Source organism: Sinocyclocheilus anshuiensis, unplaced genomic scaffold (genome assembly GCF_001515605.1).
Source record: "Sinocyclocheilus anshuiensis isolate Anshui unplaced genomic scaffold, SAMN03320099.WGS_v1.1 scaffold546, whole genome shotgun sequence".
NCBI classification, from domain to species: domain Eukaryota; kingdom Metazoa; phylum Chordata; class Actinopteri; order Cypriniformes; family Cyprinidae; genus Sinocyclocheilus; species Sinocyclocheilus anshuiensis.
Window position 1 is genome coordinate 1196819 of NW_015542451.1, and position 6932 is coordinate 1203750.

Genomic DNA, 6932 nt, shown 5'->3' on the forward strand with positions numbered 1-6932 from the left:
ATTCGCTCAAGAATCAGACTGCATTAGTTGCTCTGTGTGATTTGATTCACTATAAAGAATAAGCTCAAAATCAGACTTCACTGGTCGTGCTGTATGTTTTTGATTCACTAAAAAACTGGCTCATGACAGCCATAAGCCTGGAAATCAGACTTCACTGGTCACACTGTACATTTTTGATTCACTAATAGGACTGTCATGAGAATCATTGCTCAAGAATCAGACTTCATTGGTCACTCCGTGTGACTTGATTCACTATAAAGATGAGGCTCATAAGAATCAACAGCTCAGAAATCAGACTTCACTGGTCACAGTAGAGGTTTTTGATTCACTAAAAGATTCATGAGAGTCATTCACTCAAGTATCAGACTTGACTAGTCGCTCTGTGTGATTTTGATTCACTAAAAGAACCGCCTCATGAGATTAATTCGCTTGAGAATTCAGACTCTAAAGAATGGGTTCGTAAGAGTCATTAGCTCAGGAATCGGACTTCACTGGTCATCACATGGCTGTATGTTTAGCGCTGAATCATGCGGAGCACTTGAGTATTTTTGTACAGTACGTGCAAGAACCATTAACGGAAGCGAACGTCATGAAAATAATTCTGAATACCATTACGTTTCATTACGTGCACATGATCTAATTTCTGAGGCAATCAAGCTAAGCAGATGTCAGTAAAACTTGATATTCTTGTGGTATACGTAGATTAATGCAAGCCTCTTAAAGTATTAATCATTTCATTTCCAGCACACCACAATAAACACAGTGTGTGTTCGAACCGAATTTACCTCATTCACCAAGATCGCATGATGACCCACTGAAATAAACTAGTTCACAATTAATTAGCACTGTATGGCAGAAGTTTTCATGACCTTAAACGGCCTCTGGAGGAGAAGACCAGCGTTGGTTGGCCTTGTAACAGGATGTAAAGCTGCTGTGAAATATGATACGTGAATGATTATGTGCATTCCAGTATATTGGACAATTTGTAGTGCAGAACAAATGGCAGACAGTAACATTCAATCTAGCATTTTAGTGTTGCATTTCTTCCTTTCTGTTCTGCTCTCCCTTCTAGACTACAGGACTGCTGGCAGATGCTTGCTCTTCTTGCTCAAAAGTTTGGTTAATGTTAATGTTGCACCAGGCCCATCTTCCTGGAAACATTTACCACAATCCATCAATCTGTTTTTTTTTTAGGATAAATCAGATCCTCAGTTCTAAGTTAGTATGTGTGAATGTGCATTCTAGTGTCTACGCTTATGATTGCACACTAGTGAGGCATCGTTTGGCCACCAAACCGGCGAGTTTCCCGTCCAGGAGGATGCCGACATTATTGTTTTTAAGATATCTTTGGTTTCCAGATAAAGCTGGCATGGGTTTTGTTTTGACAGACTTGTGTGCACCTCAAATGGCATGTTTTCTGAGTGACTCCTGGCAGAGGTGGCATTGCATAACTGCCCATTTTGGCTTGCTCTGACCAAGCTGGGTGAATGTTGCTTTTTCACACAAACCCATTACTATAACATACAGAGAGTTTAAATGGGAGTTATATGTACCTGTATGCATCTGTTTACATGATCACTTGTACTTGGCATACTTCCAACCACCCTTTCCATGTTAATCAGAGATTACTGCATAAATTCTCATCAGGTTGTCCTTAAAGGCTTCTGTCAAGAGGCAGGGCCATAGGAAATGACTCAATGAGTAATCAGTGTTCTTGGCCCTAGAGGCACTTTTTAAATCCAGATCTGTTCACGTCTTCAACGATTCAAACTTGTGTTGTTCAGTTTTTGATCAGTACCATTAAAAATCAGCGGCTGCTGCTTTATCACTCTGTAAACTGATTACAAAAACAATAGATGCTGGGTTACAGTTCCTCCTGAAAGCGTAAAGCTTTTTATATCTTCATCAGGGCGATGACCTCTGCATAAGGCGCGGCTGATGCAGTCAACGATCTGAAGCTGTACTAAATTACTGTTGTAAACGTCCGTAGAGGCTGAATCACCGCACCGAGACCTTGTATGATTGTATGACTACTGCCACAGTGCAGCTTTAGTGTTGAACCGGAGTCAAATGAACATGTGTGAGATAAGAATCAAATGGGGAGCTGGCCTTTAATGCAAAATCCCCATTTGCACAAACAATTTTGGGTAAATTTACCATTATTGTGCCATTGCAATACTTACTTTACAATAACAAGAACGAGTAAGATATATTTGCAGAGAGGTTTTGTTGTTGCATCATCATCCATTAGAAACGCAATCCCTTTTTCATGATTTTTTCATGCATCACACACTGAAAGATGTGTGTACAACCATTGCAATACAAATACGGTGATCTTTTCTGATATATGCCAATTTTGCAATCAAGTACTTAGAGATAAAACAAAAATGAATGCAATTCTGAACAGGACTTGTGGAAAAAGGAATAATATGACTTTTTGTCTAAACTACCCTTCACTATTAATTTAATGTTCATAAATTGCACTGTTGCCAAACCAACTCAAAAGCCTATTCTCTTGGTATTGATGAGTCACAACACCCACTGGAAAGTTCATCGAACCAGAATTGCATATTTATTTGCCAGGTCGGTTTGCACTTCTGAGAATCTGACTTCTTGAGCTGCTCCCAAGGTAACACTGAGCAAAGCGCTCAGTCATCCAGCTCTCAGCACACAATAAATATAGAAGCTATATACAATGTGGAGGTGCAGAGACGAAAGCATACATTATTGTGGTGTTTATTATGCTGACGTCAAGGTCATGGGTTCGATTCCCAGGAAATGCATATATATAAAAATGTCAAACATATAAAATAAATAAAACATATACAGTACTTCAAATGCAGTGATAAACTTCGGATAAAACATCTGTGCCAAAATGCACAGATATTAAATATCAGTAGTAGTATTTTAGATTTTGAAGTTCAATAGTGGCTAGTCCAGTTTTAAAAACATTTTTTTTTCTTGGTTATGCAAACATTAAGACAATTAACACAATCCATTTTAGCATTTTGCAAACATTATTGGAACGTTACTTTTGAATGTTCTCTGAACATTCTGAAACAGGTAGTAACATTTGAAAACTATTACACAATTTCCCAACTAAAATGTTTAAGATAGTTTGAGATAGTTTTTGTGGTAACATTTTGAGAACATTATTAAAGATCAGATAACTTTCACAACATTCTGCTAACATTACTGGAAGAACGTTTGTTCATAACTTTGAGAGAACCTTGCCAGAACATTAGTCAAAGTTCTGAGAACATTCCCTGTTAGATTGGATAAAGGTTAGGTTTTTTTGTTTTTATTTACACTTATGAATGCAGTTTAAATAGTCTTATATTAATGTTTACATTTCTTATAATGCAGGGCTGATTAAGTGAACTGAAAAAAATAAATGTTATCATAATTGTTTTAAATAAATGATACCTAAAATCCTCATGTCTGTGTTATTTGTCTGTTCTATGCAAAACAAGTCAGAATGAGCCATATGGTGTTTTATTTTTCATCCATATTATCTTATTTGAGAAGACTTGCCTGCTTCCCGTTACTCTATGTTTCTCTGGTTGCCATCAAAAACATTGTTCCTCTTGAACGAGGATGTGGCATGAAGATACATGTGAAATCAAACAAACTGCAGACCGGGTTCAAAAAGCACACATCCATTCTTTTTGTGCCTTTGGCAATTTTCAGGAGACAAAAGAAATCTCACCGATGGGGACTGATAAATTTAAAGTTTTAGACAAACACCGGCTCTCTGCTGGTTCCATCCTACAGCATTCTCACAAAGCGCTTGACATTTTCCATGCAGAACTAAACGGCTGTAATACATGGCTCCTCGTATATCCTCCGAATGCCTCTATTCTCCTCCGTACTTTCATGTACGCTCCAAGCTGCAGCGCTAGGGAATAGCAAAACAAATTGATGCATGCATCTTCCTACAATGTCAGCCTCCTTATTAACTAGTAAACCAGTGCAGACTCGCAGCGTGAGACGATGTAAGTCTTTATCGTAGTGTTTTGGGGTGTTTGTGCACCACAGCTGCCTCTTGCTCTCTGCCAAAGAGATACTAATTGGCTGTCTTTTGTCTCTGTGGCCCCTCCTGCTCACAGGGGCCCTGAAGATCTTGGCCGCGCTGCAGCTTCTGTGGAACCGCGCCAGAAGGGTTAGTGGCTGAAGAGCTGTCAAACCAGCAGGTAAAGGGGGATTTTTCTTTGGCTTTTAATGGGTTAGTCGAAGCGCATTGAATCCCCATAACCCTCAGGCTTGAAAAAAAGATGATGAGTGCTTTGGCAGTCCAAGAAAAACAAACCATGAAGAGGGCTCTGAACTTAGGACAAGATCTGAGGACAAATGGAAAACTTCAGGCAGAAGAGCCATCTATAACTGATCCAATTATTTCAAGGTCGCTTAATAAACAACAGCACATAACATGTAACAAATCCCAATATATCAGATTCTGTGGACCAGTTGTATTACTTTAGCCTTTTCCATCCAGCCTTTTATTTTAAAATAATATTCTGGGTTTGCTACAAGTTTAGATCAATTGCGGCATACTGTTGTCCCTCATTTTGCTCTGTAAAAAAGAGCAAAAAGCATTATTACAGTGAGGCCCTTGTTACAATGTAAGTGAACGGCACCAATTTTCAGAGGATTTAAAAGCAAGAATATGAATCGTATACTTTTATAAAAACACTTATATTAGTTTGTCTGTTAAAGCGTATATTTGTAAAGCTGTTTAAATTATCATTTATGCAGTCATTTTGGGTTTATGGCATTCCGTAGTCATTGCAACAATGTTGTAACTTAGATATAATTCTACACAGAAAAGGTAAGTAAGTGATTTTTCTAACAACATGTTAACATGTTAACTGGATGACGTAAACAAATCAAGCAAAACTGAAATGTAGTACTTGAAGTACAAAAGATTTTTAATGTATTAAAAGTAAAAAGTGCTGATCATTGAACCATGTCTTATATTTATTCTCGTCAGCACTAACAAGAAAGAATAGTGTAGACATTTAATATGTATTGATCTGCAAATAAGCTAACTTTTCTATTACAAAAACATATTATACACTATCAAAACATTAAACTTCAATATACTAAAATATAAATTTAAGTTATTGATGATTCAAATGTGCAAATGACTCGTTCAGTGCGATTTGTGAACCAATTCAACAGGTTCATTGGAAAGAATCAGCTTGTTCACAAATCAGACAACACACTTGCGCAAAATAACAAGGAACAATATGTTTTTATGAAATACAGTGGAGTCAAAAATGTGATATTATGCTTTAGAATGTAGTAAAAGGTTCCTGAAATTAAAATACTAAAGTAGAGATACTTCAAAAAATGTATTTAAGTACAGTAGCAAGTTAAAAATACTTTGTTACTGTCCACCACAGGTTAACATGCCTATTGTGTTTGCACTGTTAACACAGTAATATATATATATATATATTATTAATCTACATTCGAATACGAGAATCTACAGGACTAAGGGAGTGATGGCAAATTTGACATCTTTCTCTCTTCTGACCAACAATGTGAAAAGGGTCCATTGTAAATGACTCAACGTAGCCAAGATACTTGTTTATTTAAGATATGTTTTTGCTAATCAACATCATGCCAGAAAAGCTGTCCATTAAACTTGCACTGAACCCGGAATATTCCTTTAAATCTGTCCGTGAACACCTGGACCGAAGCTTCCACCTGTACGCTGCATATGTAAGGCACATGCCAGCTGTGTGAAAGGAGGATCAGAGGCTGGCGTGATGACAGGGCGAGCGCTAATTGAAAGGGCTTAGCGCTGATGTCACAAATCCAGCATTCAGCGGCTCTACAGCTGCACAGGTCAGCATAACCGACCCTATCAGTCAGAGCTTTGAACCGCCATCGCTCGGCCTGGAAGAATGGCTGGAGGACACGACGTGAGCGAAAGCCCCTCCCTGCATCTGCCGCGACACCTGGAAGAGTCTGGGGAGGTGCAAGAGCTTACAGCCGTATGAGAGATTACATGCTGACAAGACATAAAGGCTGATGACAGTCTTTACACTCCAGCAGGGTTATGCCCTTGTCAAGGTGACTGGTTATGAGTGGTACAACAGAGAGGTAGTAACTAAAAACAGCTTCTTGATAAGGCAGTTCCTCCTTTGCACTGGTCCAATAGTGTCAGAGGTCTTGAATTAAAATTAAATAATATTTACTTCAGTGAAGAAAAATCATAAAATGAAAGCTTCATGAACACAACTCTTCCCAGCTAATATTAAATATTTAAATACAATTAATTATTAATAGAATGATATTTGCATATGGATACAGGTTGGATAAGAGGTAGATCTTTGTGCAAAGCATAGGCTTTGTTACATAGGTGTGTAAGGTTGGCCGCGGGGGCTTGGGGCAAAAATGCCCCTAAATTGGACAAAAATGCCCCTGCACAAACCAATTAAATATATTACATCTGTTGCTAAAAAAGTGAATATGAATAGACAGTGTCGATTGCGGCATTCAATTAAGATCTGCTCATGTTGCACCGTATTTCATTTTAGGCGTTTTTACAGTGTTGCGCATTTTAACCAATCACACACAATTCTGTTGAGCTTAGGAATGCAATGTCCAATCAGAGGAGTTCAGATGAGTCATCGTTGAAACTCATCAGTTTTGTTGAGTGCGCGCGCGTTCGCTGACTGAATTCCGGACTCTTGCGAATTCTCTCATCATAAAAAACAAAGCGCAGATATACGTACATAACGATCGTTGTTTTTTTTTTTTTTGAGAGTGCTTAAACACGATAGATCAATGTTAGTGATAATGTCACTTCTATATATAATGTATTCGCTGTTTCAATAACAGTGGAAAGGAAACGTTATATACAGGGCTGTCCTTAGGGGGGTGCAACTTAGGGGGGCCCCGCGGCAAACGGACCCCCCCCC